Source organism: Triticum dicoccoides, chromosome 3B, assembly GCF_002162155.2.
Source record: "Triticum dicoccoides isolate Atlit2015 ecotype Zavitan chromosome 3B, WEW_v2.0, whole genome shotgun sequence".
Classification (NCBI taxonomy): domain Eukaryota; kingdom Viridiplantae; phylum Streptophyta; class Magnoliopsida; order Poales; family Poaceae; genus Triticum; species Triticum dicoccoides.
Genome location: NC_041385.1, coordinates 754,832,056 through 754,851,721, shown reverse-complemented (window position 1 = coordinate 754,851,721; position 19,666 = coordinate 754,832,056). Strand labels below are relative to the sequence as shown.

General features: G+C 53.9%; 1 pseudogene; it reads right to left on the bottom strand.

Annotated features, from left to right (window-relative positions):
• Positions 1-2,981: 2,981 nt before the first annotated feature.
• LOC119279920 overlaps positions 2,982-19,666 on the bottom strand; it is a 19,261-nt pseudogene continuing 2,576 nt past the window's right edge.

Below are 19,666 nucleotides of genomic sequence, written 5' to 3'. Positions count from 1 at the left end.
CAATCTTTATAGATGACTTCTCTCAACACACCTGGATATACTTTATTTCTTCTCGTAGTCATGTCTTATCTATAAAAGTGTTTTGATGCCATGGTTCTCACTAAGTTCTCTACGCCTAGTCTTGTATTCTGTGATGACTCTGGTGGAGAATACATCTCCAAGTTCTTGCTTCGAGTCCTTGCTGAGCAGGGTACTCTTGCTCAGTTCTCTTATCCTGGTGCTCATGCTCAGAATGGCATGGCTGAGCGCAATCATCATTGCCTTCTTGAGACGGCTCGTTAGTTGATGGTCACTGCTCTATCTTTCGTCGTACTTCTCAGTCAAGTCTGTCTCCACTTCCATCTATCTCATCAACCTTCAGGAATCCATTTCCCTACGGGGTGGCGCTACTTTGGAGCGTCACTTTGATTGTTTTCTGTTTATTTAGCACTTCAATTGTTTGGTTGTGTTTGCTATGTTCTTCTTTCCCCTCATGAACGCACCAAACTAACTTCTCGGTTTTTTAAGTGTCTTCTTAGGATATCGCAATGAGCGTATTGTTGAGATCACGCCGATCGACGGATGCCTATTTCTCGCTATACGACTTTCGATTAGTCTCGTCCCTTCTACACGCATTCATCTTCCTTGACCTTTTCAGTGAAGGATATCTCTTTCTACAATTTTCTCGACCCTCCTATCATTCCTATTGATCCCTTATCCATTCGCTTCTCCGCTTATAACAGATCTAACGTCATCATCTCCTGTGATTTCCTGACCTCACTTATCACAGGATTCTACATCATCACCAGTGGCTTCTTCGTCTCCATCACCTGAGTTTACCCCGATGATTCCTCCTCAGGGTCATCCATCTTTTCCTCACTTGTATACTCATTGACTGCGTGTTGTGCATGTGTCTACTGATGTGCCATCTTCCCTATCTTAGCCTACTTACGGCTTGCCTTCTCATCCGTTTCTGCCAATTGACCGCCCTGACTTTTCAAGCACTCGCGCTGCTGTTCTTGAGCCGATTTTTTTTCGTGATGTTGTTGCTTATCCGAAATGGCAGTTTGCGATGGCAGAGGAGATTGTTGCTCTTGAGCGTAGCGACACATGGCATCTTGTTTGTCTTCCTCTTTGTGTTCGTCCTGTCACTTGTAAGGGGTCTACAAGGTTAAGACTCGCTCTGATGGCTCAATGGTTCTGTTGAGCGTTACAAAACTCGTCTTGTGGCTCGTGGCTTTCAGGAGGAGCATGGTCTTGATTACAATAAGACTTTGCTCATGTGAACCATATGACCACTGTTCGCACATTCGCCACTTATCTGTATCTCAACTTGATGTTAAGAATGTCTTTCTTAATGGTGAGCTACGCGAGGAGGTTTACCTGCAGCCACCACCGCTATTTTGTTCCTTACGACATGCTTTGTCGTCTTCATCGCTCTCCATGGCCTGAAGCAAGCCCTCGAGACTGGTTTGAGCGTTTTGCCTCTATGGTGGCTGTCGCTGGTTTCAGTGAGTGCTCATGATCTTGCATTGTTTGTCCACCTTTCTGCTATTGGTCGGACTCTACTTCTATAAGTTGATGACATGTTCACCATCGGCAGTATATTGCCTTTGTGAAGGCACGTCTTAGTGAGCACTTTCTTATGTCTAATCTTGGCCTACTTTGCTACTTTCTTAGGAGTAAGGTCTCTTCTTGGTCAAGAAAAGTAATCCAGGATCTTGCTCGTGTTGCTCTTACTGATGAGCGCACCGTTGACTCTCATGTAGCTCAATCTCCGTGCTACTGCTGGTGACCCTTTGCCAGCTCCGACACGTTACAATCATCTTGTTGGGAGTCTTCTAGCTATCACTCGCCCGGATATCTCCTATCATGTCCATATTTTGAGTCAGTTCATCTCTGCCCCCACCTCGGTTCACTATAGTTATCTTCTTGTGTTTTTTGATATATTTGTGGCACGATCCCTCATTGTATATTCTTTCCCAGTTCCCATTCATTACAGCTCCCATGCATATTGAGATGCTATGTAGGCTAGTGATCCCTTGGATCATCGTTCACTTTCTGCTTACTGTGCATTTCTAGTGCTTCTTTGATTGCTTGGAAGAAGAACCAGACTGCAGTGCCCGTACGAGTGCACCTCCTCCTGCAACGTCGGCACGCCACCATCCAACTCTACCCTCCACTATATGCTCTACGGCATTGCTGCCGCGGCTCAGATGGTGGCAAACTCGCTAGCGCTGGCATTCCCTCTCTCAAATCGTGAAGTGAATAAGAGAAATAGTCTAGCGTATTAGGGGAACGAGGCCAAAATGGTTGAGATGAGTTAGGCTCACTACCAAAATGGTTGGCGTATTCTCCAAAGTGGGCCATGTAGAAATGAGTTAGGCTCACTACCAAAATGGTTAGTGTATTCTTCTCCAAAGTGGGCCACGTTTGCATAACACGACCAAGTGGGATATAGTCATACTCTATCAAACCCAAATGATTATTTATTTTTCTCAATAAACTTCAACCCTGACATTCAAATAATAATTTGACACAAACACTAGACATAGCATTGACCATAACTTTTTACACATCACACCATATTTTTAGAATCTACTAACATGTAAGTCGTATGAAAAAGGGAATAAATCTAGGCATGTAATTTACATGTAACCATTATATTATATTGTTTTAGAAATCCTAGGTAGGTCTCACTAGATGTCTAGACCCATGTCTATACTCTACAACACTGTACATTTGTAAAACAGAAGGGTGTGGTTTAATTTATCACCATCGTCTAGACGATAATCTCTATTCCCAACCTAGGGGTGTGCATTACATGATGGAAAATACAATAATCTTTGAACTTTGCCAAAAACTTATGAAAGTAATTGTAACTCAATAAACAATTGTGTTTGAGATTTCAAAAGGAAGATATAAGGATAAGGTGTTTAACAAATATGCATGCATGATGTATTATGCTTATCGAGTGAACAAAACAAATATTAGGATAGATACTACAAAATAGAATGCATACCAATACGAATACAACCACCACTGGCTCCATCACGGAATGTTGCGTGATAAAAGCCAGCCATGCTAACTCAGTAGCTTCCTCAACTAACACGTTGAATTTGTAACTGAAATGTAAAACACAAACATAAGGGATGCAACTTCAAGATAATATGAACAGTGAGAAAGCAACATATAGAGGTATAAAAGAACATACCCCTCATCAAAGATAGCATAAGCATACAGAGAGTTAGAGAACCGGCCTCCCTTGAGCCTTGCACCCTCGCTTATAAACATAGTACCAAGTCCGGATCCTAGAAAAAGAGCAGAATTGTTAAGCAGACCTAAGTACATCTTAACGACACTAAAATATGTCAAAGGGCCACTCACGATTCCATCAAATCCAACAATGATTGTACCAATTGGAAGTACCATCCCGCCATATGAAAATAAAGGATATTAGCCAATGCCTTCAAAGAACCAGCAATAGAGATTCTTCGCTTGTTCACGAGCTCATGGAGCTCATGAACCTCAGAAGGAAGAAACTATTATTATGTTTACTATCTTTTACTATCAAAGGGGAGTGCGGTTGTGATGGTAGGTCATGGTACGTCTAGTCGCATGTTCGTGTGTCGCTTCCTCCTCTCTCAACCAAATTCTCGCCGACAAGTGGACCCGCCCGCTCTCTTACCAGCCTCATCGACTCGCTCGACCCAATCTGATTTATTCTTCCTCTCGTGAAGAGCGAGCGCGACCAGCTAGGGTTACTATCGCGTTTAGTCATCGCCGCCTCGCATCACTACCCTGGTCGCTATCGGACACACCAACCAAGAACTGCATTGTCGAACACAAGCCTAGGTCGCCCTCGTTTGTACATGCAAGATGTAGCTCGCCGTCTTCTATGTCATGTACGACCTTCATTTATACCTGCTTCCTAGCGCATCGAACAGTGGCACCGCAGCAGGACTACGAGTGCAGCAGCTACTCCAGTTGTACATGAGCTGGGTTCAAGATTCTTGGAGTTCTCATGGTCTGTGCTTGCGCGGCCTCCGAAAGGGTGGAAGAGTAGATTTGTTAAGGCTTCCATGGTGTTTGTCTTCAATACCAATGTATTCTTTCTCATCACTAAGCTTTTGTCTCGCTCAACTAATTGTTTCTTGCACCATATGGCCAGATCTAACTTCTTCATTTATCCATGATTTTTCTTTAAAGTCCGTCGACTAAATGTACAAGAGCATGTCGGCTCTTTTCTAGCTGCAGCTAAAACTTTATATTAAAGTAAACTTTAGTTTTGTTGGTTTCTTGTTCATAGAAACCAGAGGCAAGAAATAAGGCTAGATTAGCCACGGCAACATCAACCAAGTTTATGAGCATGTACCTGTACCCTCCTGTATGGCAGTTGATCCACCTTACATGAAGATTAAAGTCATCTACATCAATTAATTAATTTTGCTCCCGGTATGCATTTCTTGGAGAAATCTTAGGGCAAATATTTTCTTATTTTTGCTGTCTTCAGAAATCTTGGAGAAATTTGGTGTAGGCACCTTCAGTTCTATTACGTCCATCCCAAAAAGTATGTCTTAGATTTATCTAGATACGGACGAATCTAACACTAAAACATGTCTAGATACACTTATATTTAGAAAAATCTAAGACAAGCTTTTTGGGACGGGGGGGAGTATAGCATAGTTGAATCTAAAATTTACTACAATTAGCATTGTAATCACAGCGGTGGGCTAATTCTGTGAAGAAATGCAATGATGTAATGTTCTTGGTTAAACTTCAGCTCTGTATATACTCCCTCCGTCCCAAAGTAAGTGCCGCTGATTTAGTACAAAGTTAGTGACACTTATTTTGGGATGGAGGGAGTACTTAGTAATGCAAATTCAAGAATGTTGCAGACATGTCATCATTGAAGTTTTGATAGATATTTTGCTTATGCGTATTTAACATTAACAGAATTACTAACATTGGTTCAATATTTCATCAGTAGAAGACTGGATTGTGTCTACAACCATTGCGCATCAATGCGATCCAAAAATAGGTAATTCGAGGTGGATTTCACTTGTGGTAGCACACAGTTCAGATAGCAACGCGGGACTTCAGTCACAGATAGATTCTCGTGGAAAACTCAATTGATGGGATATAGGATTCACATCGGTCCAGATTGCCGAGTACCATGCAAATGAAATGTTGGTTGCAAAATTAATGATCTGCCTCTTTGTCGAGGTAAAATTGATAAAGAGTTAAACTCGAAAAATATTTTTTCAATCGATCTTTTAGTCTAGCAAGTAAAAAAAAAATCCATCATTCTTTTAGCTCGATGTAAACAACATAATTGTTTGTGCAGCCACAAGTATGCTACCTTCCCTTTCGTAAACAGATGTCCAACTACCAAACATGCAGTAAAAAAGATGTAAGTTTGACGATCTTGTAAATTATTCCCTCAGTCCCATAATATAAGATCATTTTGCAAGCTAAAACACCTTGCAAAATGATCTTTTATATTATGGGACGGAGGGAGTACAAAACTATTTCTGACCAAGAGAGAGATATGTGAAACTCATGATTAAGCTCAGTTAATATCACAAAATTATTGTAGGAGAGACCATGTAGCGTACTTCTCAATTGTGGTATTTGTCATGCTATTATTTCATGAGTTTATTTTGATGTCTAATTATTTCTTTTAAAATTAAAATCAATATTATGGGTAGCAACACATTCACTGCTGATGCAAGAACATTCCAGCTTGCCTGAAGAACAAAAAGTTCCATTATTTTGTGAGTCTATACAACTTTTACTTGCATTATATTAAACTTCATGTGAATTTGCATCATTTGCACCCCAATCCTTACCGAATATATACCTATACTAACTGCCCACCCCAAGAAAATTCACACGCTAATTATAAAATAAAAAGATCTGAATAATGTTTTTTTACCCATACAAGATAGTTCAAGTGTAATCAACTGTACATAGACCCGACATTATCAATCTATGCAGATGAAGAAGACGAGACTTGCACTCAGTCCTGCTTGGTCCCTTTTGTTTGTGCCACATCCACTGGAAGTGTGTTTTTAGCAGTCTTTCTTTGTGATAAAATGTGAAAGATTCAAATCCGATGTTGATATCTTTTCTTTCTGGAATGATACTTTGCTGGTCTTTTTCACCTATTGTCTCACATGATGAATATCTAGAGCATACTTAGATTTGCTATTTGTGTATTTTGTTTTTGTAGGCTTAGTAAGAGCACAGAGAAATACTCCCTCCGTCCGGAAATACTTGTCGGAGGAATGGATGTATCTAGTCATATTTTAGTTTTAGATGCATCCAGTTTTATCCATTTGTGCGACAAGTATTTCTGGACGGAGGGAGTAATACTTAACTAGTGTAGGTTGAAATATAATTGACAAAAGGTCTTATATTAGTAGCTAAAACCATTTTGTAGTAGTTGCAACTTGGTAATTATGATATTCAATAAACTTTCACTACAAGAAATTTATGGTTACAGTTAAAATTGTGCAACAAAGTGAGTAATGGCAGAGGCGGATAATGGAGAAGGAAATGGTGCTTTGTATAGCTACAATCCTGAGAACTTATTTTCTATATACATAAATTTCTTGTTCCGTATCAAGTGACAACACCCATGAGCAATGGTGAGCAAAGTGGAAACACATAAAAGATGGAGCTGTGATAAAATTCATGGACATGCAAGAGTAAAAAAAGGAGGGAGAATTAAGCTTGTATTCCTATGGGACGTGGATAGACAGACGGATAATATAGTAGACGCTGAAGAAGATAAATATAATATCCCGTTGCAACACACGGACACTGTCGGAGTAATGGGCCACAGATAGGCTAACCCGAGGCCCAGGACATTTTAAGACATCGGGGCCGGCCGCGCCCCTCAGGCCGAGTCCCAGGAGCGACTCCAAGATATGCCGAGTCCCAGGCGGCGACTCCCAGATAAGCCGACTCCAAGCTGGCGACTTCCAGGGAGGCCGACTGTGGAGAGTCGGCCCAAGACTCCTCCCTTATCCCCAGTACGACGCGGGGCACGGTTACGGCATGGCCGTTTCCCCCCTGCTTGCGGAGGGCCGGCATGGCTACAGTAAGCCGTACCGCTGGAAGATCTACGGCGAGATATGACACTGTTGCCATGCCTGCCCTGACCTCAGCCACAGTACGCGGTACACTGTGCCCACGACGCCGGCCTGTACGACCCGAAGGCGGCGGGGCCGCCTGTCAGTGGGTGGGCCGAAGCCGGCCTGGGCAACCCGAAGACGGGCCCGTGGGAGTCGGCCTCCCTGGAGTCGGCCGACTCCTCCCAGGCCCCACGAGCCATTAATCAGATAAGATGGGGAATGGCGACAGTGATCGCCCGATAGACGGTGGCACTGTTGCCACGACCCGATGACCAAGCATGCGTCATCAGGAGTGCCGCTACAGTATCAAGCCTGTTCACGGGACCCGCCAGTCGGCGGGCCCCAGAAGCCGACGGGAAGGACGGCGGCCTGAGAGACAGACGGCTGGGACCCGCGCCCAGCCGGATTACTATTGTACCCCCAGGGGGTAGGCCTATATAAACCCCCCGGGGCACCCATGCAAAGGGTTCGGACCCAGAGAGAGAGAGATAGACCAGATAGCCCAGGAAGGAGAGAGCTAGCCTCGCCCTCTCCTACCTCCCGAAACAGCTCCAGGAGCACCATTGTAGTCACTTTGCTTTAGTGATCATGCGGAGACCCCGCAGAGCAGCAGTAGGGGTGTTATCTCCTATGAGAGCCCTGAAGCTGGGTAAGTTCCACCGGCGTGCATGTCTTCGCCTCATCCCGCTTCCAGGCACCGACGACGTTCTACTCGCTCCCACCATGATAAGCCATCCTTTGGCATATGTCATACCCAACCCCCGACATTTGGCGCCCACCGTGGGGCGAGGTGCACCGTCGTCCAGAGATCTGCTCTGGACGGGAACCCTGTTCCTCCCCGGCGAGCACAGCCAGCCCGGCACGCCGGACGGCGTCTGTGCCGATGCGCTACGTGGCGCTGAGATCGCCTGTGCAGCCAGTTGCCTCGTCGATCTTGTCGGCGAGGTTTGCCTCTCCAACGAGCCTGCGCCCGATGCAGGCACGTGTGGCCCCGAGAGCCTCCTCGCGGGCCTCGTCGGCCAACTCCACGTCGCCGGTGAGCCTGCCGCGGACCTGGAGTCCATAGGATCCACCGACCCGATGCTGGTCGACTCCGACACCGCGTCGCTCGACGCGTTCCCCACCAATGTGGTGGTCTACGACGAGCCGCTCCCGTACGCGGGGAGCGGCAGAAGCACCGTCACTGGGGTCCTCGTCCTCGAGCACGGCGAGCGCTCCGGTGAAGGAGCGCATGACCCGTTTGACGCGGCCCTGCGAGACCTTGCAGCACCGATTCCGGAAGATGCCGACGCCGGGACGCTGGAGGCGCTCCGCCTTCAGCTCATCAAGGGCGCGAAGAAGCTGGCAAGCATGAGGCACTTGTCAAAAGCTTACCAACGAGAGATGGATCGCGCCGTAGGCGGCTCGCCGGCTCCAAGCGGGCCTAGCCGCCTAGGCGCGGTTCGATAGCGCGGCGCGGCAATCGCCAACCTCTTCGGGGCTGATCGCCCTGTGTACGCCACGCCCGCAGAGAATATCCGTGCCGCCCAGGCGGCGGCAGACGAGCTCGACAACTTCGAAGGCGAAGAGCGCCGCATAATGACGGAGCGAGTTCAGCAGCTCCTCGACGCGGCCGCCGCGCAGAATAATGTCGGCTGCCGCACCGAGGCGCCGCAGCGCTAAAACGACGACCCACCGCCTCGCCGAGATCAAGGTGCGACGTCTCGAACGCCGACTGGCGGGGCCCGTGGGAAGAAGGACAAGGAGCCGGCTGCCAGCCGCAGCCGGACTCACATCACCATCGAGCGCGACCAAGACGGTCGCCCTAGAGCGGTGGAATGGCAGGACGACTACGTACCTCCCCCTCCCCGCAGAGAAAGACAAGTCTCCCCGCCGCCCGTGGAACATCCGACTCTCGGCGACCGCCTTGGCCACCGAGAGGGAGTTGGAGAGAACGACGCCCGCCACTGGATTGACCGACTCCACCGATCCCTGGCGCTGGAAGAAGAAGACGAGTTGGGTCCCCCCTGCTTTGGACCCCGCATCCGGGACGAGCCCTTTTCCAAAGGGTTCACGCTCCCCCGAGACAGGCCCAAATATACCGGCACCGTGAAGGCGGAAGATTGGCTGATCGACTACTCCACGGCCGTCAACATAGCGAACAGCAACAAGCGTGTTGCCGTAAGATACGTCCCGCTCATGCTCCAGGGCTCGGCCCGGACGTGGTTAAACAGTCTGAAGCCTCGCAGTATCAACAGCTGGGTCGACTTCACCGAGGCTTTCGTCCGCAACTTCATGAGCACGTACAAGCGACCTCCCAAGCCACGCCAGCTCTCCTTGTGCGTGCAAGGCCCTGACGAGTCTACTCGCGACTACCTCACGCGATGGGGCGAACTCCGGAACTCCTACGAGGGCGTGCACGAGGTGCAGGCTATCGAGTACTTTACCACCGGGTACAGAGAAGGCATCCTCCTCAAGCACAAGCTCCTCTGCGACAAGCGGGAGACCCTCGACAAGCTGCTGATCACAGCGGACAAGTACGCCACGGCCGACTCCTCCATGAAGGCGGAGATTCGGGTCAGCAACTGGTAAAGTCGCCCCTCAGGCTCCAAGAACTCCGGCTGGAGACACCAGTCGGCGGCAACAGCAGAACGACCAAAAGCGCAAGGCCCCGCGGCCGACTTCCAGCAGTCGGCAAGTGGCAACGACAGAGGACCAGCAGCTGGAGGGACCGCCTCCGGCGAAGCGGCAGAAGGACGGCAAGCCCAACTGGCTGCCGGCTTTCTCCTACGAGCAGACTCTAGATGGTCCCTGTAAATTTCATAGCGGCGCGAAGCCGTCAAACCACACCACCAGGAAATGCCACTGGCTGACGAGAATCGCCAAGGGGGACGGCCTGCTCCCTCCCGCTCCTGCTGGGCCGCCTCCACCACCGCCCCAGCAGCCGGCCGTCAGGCCAGTCGGCGCGATACAAGACGAGTTCCCAGATGAGCACTGAGCCTATGTGGTGTTCACCAGCGTAGCGGATGATCGGCGCAGCAGGCGCCAACAGCAGCAAGAAGTGAACGCGGTTGCATCTAGCACTCCGGAGTTCATGCATTGGTCCGAGAGGCCTATCGATTGGAGCAGAGCTGATCACCCAGAGGTGATGCCGAGTCCAGGCTCCTACGCCTTGGTCTTAGGCGCCACACTCGCCACGGATAGGCGGGCCGCTCGCTTCTCGCGAGTACTGATAGACGGAGGCAGCAGTATCAACATCCTATACAAGGATACAATGGAGAAATTAGGAATCAAGCGAAGACAACTTCAGAGCAGCCGGACTGTGTTCCACGGAATCGTCCCTGGCCTTTCCTGCTCACCAATCGGCAAGATCCTGATAGATGTCCTCTTCGGAGACAAAAATCATTTCCGCCGAGAGCCAATTTGGTTTGAGGTGGTGGACCTTGAGAGCCCATACCATGCACTGCTTGGCCGACCCGCCTTGGCCAAGTTCATGACGGTCCCCCACTATGCCTACCTCAAGATGAAGATGCCGAGTTCCAAGGGAATCCTAACCGTGTCCGGCGACTATAGGAAGTCGTCCGCTTGCGCGGCCGAAAGCAGTCGGCTGGCCGAGTCTTTGGTGATCGCGGCTGAGAAACGGCTCCTTGATCGGGTCGTGGCGATGGCCAGCAAGCAGCCCGAGTTATCGCCCGACCCCAAGGAGTCGGAAGCAGGAGGATCATTCAAGCCGGCCAGAGAAACAAAGAAGATACCGTTGGACCCAGAGCACCCGGAGAGGTATGCTGTCATGGGCACAGGCCTTGACAACAAATAGGAAGGCGAGCTCGTCGATTTCCTCCGTGAGAATCGCGACATCTTCGCATGGTCCCCCAAGGACATGCCTGGTGTCCCGACGGAATTCGCCGAGCACAAGTTACACGTCCGATCTGATGTGAAGCCCGTCAGGCAGCCCTTGCGCCGCCTGTCAGAAAAAAAAAAGAAGAGTTGTTGGAGAAGAAATAGCCCGGCTCCTTGCAGCCGGCTTCATCATGGAAGTATTTTTTCCAGAATGGCTGGCAAACCCAGTACTGGTGCTGAAGAAGAACAAGCAGTGGCGGATGTGCATTGATTACACGAGCCTCAACAAAGCCTGCCCCAAGGACCCATTCGCTCTGCCAAGAATTGATCAGGTGATAGACTCCACAGCCGGATGCGAGCTGTTGAGTTTCCTAGATGCATATTCAGGATATCATCAGATCAAGCTAAACCCGGCTGACAGACTGAAGACCGCCTTCATCACGCCGTTCGGAGCCTTCTGCTACCTGACCATGACGTTCGGCTTGAGAAACGCCAGCGCCACCTTTCAGCGTTGCATGCAGAAGTGCCTCCTGAAGCAACTCGACAGAAATGCCCACGTCTACGTGGACGACGTGGTGGTAAAGACAGAAAAGCGTGGAATCCTACTGGAGGACCTCAAGGAAACATTTGAGAATCTATGCCGATTCCAGATCAAGCTCAACCCGGAGAAGTGCGTTTTCGGAGTACCAGCCGGCCAGCTCCTCGGTTTCCTGATCTCTGAACGCGGCATAGAGTGCAATCCAGTGAAGATCAAGGCCATCGAGAGGATGGAGGCACCCAGACGACTGTTAGATGTGCAGAAGTTCACCGGCTGTTTGGCATCCATCAGCCGATTCATCAGTCGACTGGGCGAGAAGGCTCTCCCCTTGTATCAGCTCATGAAGAAGACGACCTTCTTTGAGTGGACTCCCAAGGCGGACGAGGCTTTTCTCCAACTAAAAAAAATATTGACTACTCCCCCTGTGCTGGCGGCTCCGACTCCCAAAGAGCCCATGCTCCTGTACATTGCCGCCACCAGCCGAGTAGTCAGCACGGTCATTGTAGTCGAGCGCAAGGAGGAAGGCAAGGCGCTACCCGTCCAGAGACCGGTATATTACTTGAGCGAGGTGCTATCGACCTCCAAGCAGAACTACCCCCATTATCAGAAGATGTGCTACGGCATGCATTTCGCCGCCAAGAAGTTGAAGCCTTACTTCCAGGAGCATCCAATCACCGTGGTCTGCACAGCTCCACTAGCCGAGATCATTGGAAGCCGAGATGCTTCTGGCCGGGTGGCTAAATGGGCCATCGACCTGGCTCCCTACACCATCTACTACGAGCCCCGCACCGCCATCAAGTCACAAGCACTGCCTGACTTCCTCGTCTACTGGGCCGAGACCCAGTATCTGCCGCCAGCGCCCGACTCCACCCATTGGCGGATGCACTTCGACGGCTCCAAGATGCGCACCGGCCTGGGAGCCGGCGTCTTCCTCACTTCCCCCAAGGGCGACAAGCTCAGATATGCGCTACAGATCCACTTCGCCGCCTCCAACAACGTGGCAGAGTACGAGGCGCTCATCCACGGGCTCCGGCTTGCCAAAGAACTCGGCATTCGCCGGATCCTGTGTTATGGCGACTCTGACTTGGTGGTCCAGCAATCATCTGGCGATTGGGACGCCAAGGACGCAAATATGGCGAGCTACCGGTTCCTTGTCCAGCAACTCAGCGGATACTTCGAGGGGTGTGAGTTCCTCCACGTGCCAAGGAAGGACAACGACCAAGCAAATGCCTTGGCACGAATCGGCTCCACCCGCCAGGCAATACCATCTGGTGTCGCCCTCCGGCGCCTCCTCAAGCCTTCTATCAAGCCGTCACCAGAATCAGATTCAATCTATGTGCCGACTCCGTCTGAGGAGGACGGATCCAACTCCAAGAAGCATACAGTCGAAGCCGGTCCGGGAACTTCAGAACCCGGCCCGGGGACTGCAGTAGCAAGATCAAAGACTCCAGAGCTCGACCCGGGGACTGCTCCAGTCGGCCCCGGGACTTTGTCAAATCAGCAAACAGCTGCGGACTCCAACCCGCCGCCTCCCGGCCCGGCCGCCCTTATCCAAGTCGCACTAGTGGCAGTTGAAGAAATAGCAGCACCTTCATGGGCCCAGCCCATCCTCGGATTCTTAGTAAACAGAGAGCTGCCAACTGACGAAATCTTGGCTTGGCAAGTGCAACGCCGAGCAGCAGCCTACACCATAGTCAACAGAGAGCTAGTCAGGCGCAGTGTTACCGGCGTCTTCCAGCGCTGCGTCGAAGCAGAGCAAGGCCAGGCAATCGTCAGAGACATCCACGAAGGCGAGTGCGTCACCACGCGGCCTCAAGGGCACTCGTCGCCAAAGCCTTCCGACACGGTTTTTTCTGGTCAACCGCTCTGGAAGAGGCCAAAGAGTTAGTCCAAAAGTGCAAGGGGTGCCAGATTTTTCGTTCCAAGCCACTTCAGCCGGCTTCCGCACTCAAGACTATCCCCATCGCCTGGCCCTTTGCAGTTTGGGGCCTGGACATGGTGGGACCATTCAAGACAGCACGAGGTGGCTTGACTCACCTACTTGTCGCAGTGGACAAGTTCACCAAGTGGGTGGAGGTGAAACCCATCAAGAAACTGAATGGTCCGACCGCAGTGACCTTCATCGCTGACATCACAACTCGGTATGGCATCCACACAGCATCATCACCGACAATGGCACGAATTTTGCCAAAGGCGCCTTGGCCCGTTTCTGCGCGGCATAGGGCATCCGACTGGACTTAGCGTCCGTTGCCCACCCGCAGTCAAACGGCCAGGTGGAGCGAGCAAACGGCCTCATCTTATCCGGCATCAAACCTCGACTCGTCGTACCGCTGGAGCGATCTGCCGGCTGCTGGCTCGAGGAGCTGCCAGCCGTCCACTGGAGTCTGCGCACGACTCCAAACAAGTCAACCGGCTTCACACCATTCTTCCTCGTCTATGGCGCCGAAGCCATCATCCCAACGGACATAGAGTTCGACTCCCTGCGAGTCACCATGTACACCGAGGAAGAAGCAGAAGAAGCACGTCAAGACGGCGTCGATCTGCTGGAAGAGGGCTGGCTGTTGGCACTCAGCCGGTCCAGCATCTACCAGCGAAGTCTGCGTCGATACTACAACAGGAAGGTCAGGCCAAGATCCTTTCAAGAAGGCGACCTTGTGCTCCGGCTGATCCAACGAACAGCCGGCCAGCATAAGCTGTCGGCACCTTGGGAAGGCCCCTTCGTCATCAGCAAGGTGCTAGGGAATGACGCCTACTATTTGATCGACGCTCAGAAGCCCCGAGCGCGCAAGAGGGACGATTCCGGCAAAGAGATAGAGCGCCCGTGGAATGCAAATCTTCTTCGAAGATTTTACAGTTGATGCAGTATGTATCACACTACCCCTTTGTATTAAAGTACTAAGACTTTGGGCCCCCCGAGACGAGCTCGGGGACTGCCCTTTTTGTTATCTGTACGATAAAAATTATGCCTCCAAGTACATTACTTTCATTACAAGCCGCTCGGCACCGGGCCTGACTAGTCGGCCCGGGGACTCGCCGCCTTGCGCTATGAGAAGCTTCCCGCAGTCAGACAAGTAGTGTGCGGTGCCTAATCCGCCTCCTAGCAAAGCCGCAGCTCGCAGAGCGACTGTGAGGCATGCAGGAGTGAGGAAGAACGGGCACCCACGCGAAAAATGGCTAAGGACCTAAAGCACGAACATAGCATAAGACGGCCCCCGGCATTTCTGAAGCGGAAGGCCGACTCATGAGTAGCCGGCTCGCCGTCCTTATTAGCCTCTATTAAGGACGGCCGACTCTTGGGTAGTTGGCATGTCGCTTTCTATTCGACTTGCTAAAGAAACTCTAAACGGCCAAGTCCTTGCCTTCCCAAAGTAGCCAAGCACTTGACCCAGCGACAGTCCGCAAAGCGGCTGCTTGACTGACAAGGCAGCGACTAAGGAAAGGCGGCAAAGGAAAAGCCTACAGAGCAGTAAGCAAGGAAAGACGGAAAGCAAATTAATATTTACATAGGCCCTTGGCCGAATCTTCGAATAGAAGTTCAAGATACACCCCGCAAGTGGAATTGTTCGAATCTAACAAAGTTTTCAAAAGATTACTAAGACAGACAAACAGAGGCGAAAAAGCAGCCTAGGAGGCGGCGTCTGAGATCGGAGGATCGCAGGAGACGGCGATGTCAGGCGTCGGGGCAGTCGGCTGGGCGGTCTCGGTTTGATCCCCTCCGGCGGCAGTCGTTTTCTCTTGACGCGGCTCGTTGCTGGAGGCGCGGTCGAGCTGAGGCTGGCCGCCTGCTCCGTCTTCTGGCACCTCCGCCTCACCTTCAGCCTCCGCCTCGTCCTCCTCCTCGGTGCTGGAGTCGATCACCTCCGCCGAATCCTCGCCATACTCCGGATTCATCCCGAACCACTCTGCCGGCACTTCCTCGCCGCCTTCAGCCCGCTCGGGCACGAAGACGCTGGTGTCCGTGTACTCGGCGATGGCCGCCGCACGCTCGATAAGGGCGCCTTCCACGGCCTCCAGTTTGGCCTGGGCTTCTGACCGAAACGCAGCCAGGCGGTCCAGGTCCAGCCCTGGATACCACACCTTGACGAACTCCAAGGCCCGGCGCGCTCCGGCCCGGGCCGAGGAACCCTTCCAGGCCTCAAGACGGCCGGCGGCGACTTCCAGCCAGTCGGCGGTCTGACTGGCGGTGCGCAGAGCCGGCGTGTCCGGCCACAAAGCGGCAACCGCCTGGGCGCCGGCACGCTGAAGCCGGCGCATCTGCCGGTGGACCGGACGAAGACGGGCTTCAATGCTCAGGAGCTGTTCATCAACGGTTCGGAGGGCATTGGCGGCGATCTCCTCACCATTCGCCCTTCGCGCCTCACGAGCAGCCTCGATGGCCAGAGGGACCGCCTGCGAGTGACCAGGGAAGAAGTCTGCCAAGACAAAAAAAAGTCGAAAAATCAGAAGTTGGCCCGACACATAGTTGGAAGCGCGAAGAAGCGAAAGAAACGTACCATCCACAATATCCTCGATCTCGTGGAAGCCGGAGGTCAGCATCGCCTCCCTGTCAGTCCAGGAGGAGCGCTCGCTCTCGAACTCGGCCAGGAGAGCGGCTTCCTTCTTCTCGGCCTCGTCCTGCGCCTTCTTGAGCATCTCCTTCTGCTCGGCCAGCTGCGCCGCCAGCAGGTCGCGCTCCGTGGCGAGCCTGTCACACTCCTTGGCGCGACGGGCGGTATTGGCCTCGCCCAGCTGCTCCTGAAGAGCGGCGTTGGTTCCTGAAAATCGAAAGGGAAAACAAATCAGTCGTCAGCAAACAAGATCGCCGGAAAGATCCGGCCCGACTGCTCAGCAGTCGGCCCGAATCTCGGGGACTACAGCCCGCGGTTGCGCCAGCGCGCCCCCGCGAAGAAGAAGAACTCACTCCGGCTTTCCGACAAGTCGGCAGACCGCTTGCTCAACTCCTCAACATTGCGGTTGAAGGCAGTGGTGCGGAGGTTGTGGTACTCCTGCAGTAGGTCATTGAAGACGAAGTCAGTGTTTGGAACTCGCCAGAGGGAGTTTCGAACCACCTGCTCAGCAGCCGGCGCGGAACTCAGGGACTACACCCAGTGGGTGCGCTGGCGCGCCCCCACAGAGAAAACAAGAATCAAGAAGGAGAAGAAACTTACTCGGACGGCCGTTCACGCGGCCAGGTGCGCTCTGGTGCAAGCCTGAAGGGCGTCGCCTTCGGCCCGCAACTTCGCCTGGACTTCCAGGAGCAATTGATTTAGCGGCCCGGTGCCGCCTCCGCGCACCCACCCGGTGGGAGCGGCGCTTGTGGCATCGGCGTCTAGAGCCGCCGAGCTGGCAGCGGTGATCTCCCGAGGTCGCGGCGCCGAGGTCGCCCTCTCAAGCCGACGACGCACCGGCGAGGCGACCTGAAGAAGCAGCCGCGTTTCAGCCTCGTCCATGGCCGGCTGCTCCGACGGCTCCACCGGCTGTTTGCCGTGCGGCCTCCCAGACGGCGGTGGAGGCGGCGGCGGCACGAGAGCATCCGACATGGAGGCCTCGCCGCTCTCCTTCTCCGCGACGGGGTTCTCGGTGCCGGCTCCCCCGGTCTGCCCCGTGAACTCCGGAGGCGGCGGTGCAGACGATAGTGGGGGGACGAGCATCGCCGATTGGCGACGCGCGGCCTCCTCGGCGCGCCATCTCGCCGCAAGGGCGGCTTCGGCATCATCCAGCTTCTTCTGGGCGGAGGCGGCCGCCCTGTCGGCCTCCGCCTTCTCCAAACGCGCGGCCTCCTCCTCCTCGCGCTTCTCCCGCGCATTCCGCTCCGTCGCCTCCCGGAGGTCGGCGGCAGGGTCGGGCCGCCGAGTATTGGCGGATGTCTCTGCCGACCCCATGACGGAGGGGACAGCGACTCTCTCAAGGGAAAGAGGGGCCCTGAAGAAGAATGGAGGGAGTATATAAACGAAGACTCGGACAAGATTCAACAAAGAAAATAAAAGAGTGTAAAGACTTACGCGGATACTAGCGGCGGCTTTCTCACTTCCCTTCGGAAGCGGTTGGCCTTCGCGGCCGCCTCCTCTCGTCTGGTCGCGGCGGCCGCCCCCTTGAACTTCTTCAATTTGCCGCCGGGCGCACTCGGCCCGGTGTGACGCCTCTTCGCGCCGCCTTGGCCGGCGGAGGAGCCGGCGCCCGACGGGCCGATCCTCAGCTGGTGGCGCGGAGCGACTTCGCCTTCGGCGTCGTCATCAGGCCAGTCGGCGAAGGTGGCCGAGGGCCTGAGGTCGCCTTCTGCCCCTCCTCCCCCGCCTTCGGCGTCGGCTTCCATCGCCGCCGCACCCAAGTCAGGGTCGTCGACGTCGCTCTCCGCGCGGTCGGGAACATACTTGCGGGGCTGCCTCGTGGCGCCGGCGACAGGCTGGATAAGAAGATTCTAGTTCAGAAGAAGCTAACAAGAATCAGAAGCCGGAGTCGGCTGCGGAAAAAAGATAAAACAGCAGGGAGACGCGACTTACTACTGGTGGAGGGTTGTCGCGCGAGTACGGCTCCTTGCCGAACCGCCAGTCCTCCTCGTACTCGTAGTGCGTGATGTAATTCACCATGTTCGCCACCTCCTTGCGGGGCATCTCCTTGGTGCTCATCCGACTTGGGTCTCGGAGGCCGCTCATCTGACAGATCAGGTGAGGCCGGCCTTGGAGCGGGAGAACTCGGCGCACCACGAAGGCGGCCAGCAAGTCGGCCCCGACGAGTCCCTCCGACTGCGTCAAGACTCGGAGTCGCGCCACGGCGGCGGCTCCGACGGGAGTCAGCGTCTTGACTCGGTGGGACCAGCTGGGGAGCCGCCCAGTCAGGGGAGCGGCGTTGTAAGGCGGCAAGTTGACCCAGTCGCCGTCGGAGGCGAGATTCTTCACGTAGAAGTACGAGCGCTGCCACGTCTTCACCGACTTGATCAGCGTGATGGGAGGAAAGGGGTTGTCGGCCGTCGAGCGCCGCATCGCGATGAAGGCGCCGCACTGGGCTTAGAAGAGAAGAATTCTCCCCACAACTCGATGGTGGGGAGAACGCCGAGGAAACCTTCGCACAGGGTTGCGAAGGCGGAGAGCAGCACCACCGTGTTCGGTGTGAGGTGGTGCGGCTGAAGGCTGTGGAACTCCAGGAATGAGCGGAAGAAGCCGCTCGCCGGCAGCCCCAGGCCGCGCATAAGGTGCGAGCGGAAGATAACCTGCTCGCCCTCTTCCGGCGCCGGCCGGATTTCCCCCTCCGGCGCGGCGCGAGCGCGCACGAGGTTCGCGCTGGGGAGACGGCGGGTCTGACGGAGGAACTCGATGTGTTCTTCCTCTACCTCCGAGCCGTCCCACACGCCGGAGCGCACGGCAGAGGCCGCGGCAGAGGAAGAGCTCATCGCCGCGGAATGAGGTGCTCCTGCTCGACGGCGGAGGAAGGAGGAAGAGAAAGCAAGATGAGGCGGGGGAGCGGGGAAGAAAGGCGCGCAAGCTGTGCCGCTCCGCTTCCCCCCGCCTACTTATAGCCCTGCGGGCTGAGGAGCCGAGGGGGCGGGCGTGGGATTAACTGCGTGCGATGCCCCACGCCACCCACGATTTACCCACGAAGTTACTGCGCGAAGTAACGACGTGGGAAAATCAACCGTCCTCGGCCGCAGCGGATCCGTCCGTATGCCGAGGCGCGGTACTGGCAGGCCCCGCCTGACGGCCCGTCCCGTCGCGCGCGTGGGCAGGCAGACTGTTCTCCCCACGTGGCGCCACGCGATAGGACCGCCCCGATGGCTGCGGGGAAGCGTATCAGGCACGCCGCCTGGCTTCCCGCCGCGACCTTCGAACTGAGGCTCTCCACCGAAGTTCCGACTTTCGACAGTCGGCCGAAGGGAAGACGACAGCCGAGTTCCAGAGTCTGCACTTTTAAAGATTGAAGCTGTTGAAGCCCCGCAATGCAGCGACCGCAGGGTTTCACCAGTTTCGGGGACTACTGTCGGAGTAATGGGCCACGGGTAGGCTAACCCGAGGCCCAGGACATTTCAAGACATCGGGGCCGGCCGCGCCCCTCAGGCCGAGTCCCAGGAGCGACTCCAAGATATGCCGAGTCCCAGGCGGCGACTCCCAGATAAGCCGACTCCAAGATGGCGACTTCCAGGGAGGCCGACTGTGGAGAGTCGGCCCAAGACTCCTCCCTTATCCCCAGTACGACGCGGGGCACGATTACGGCATGG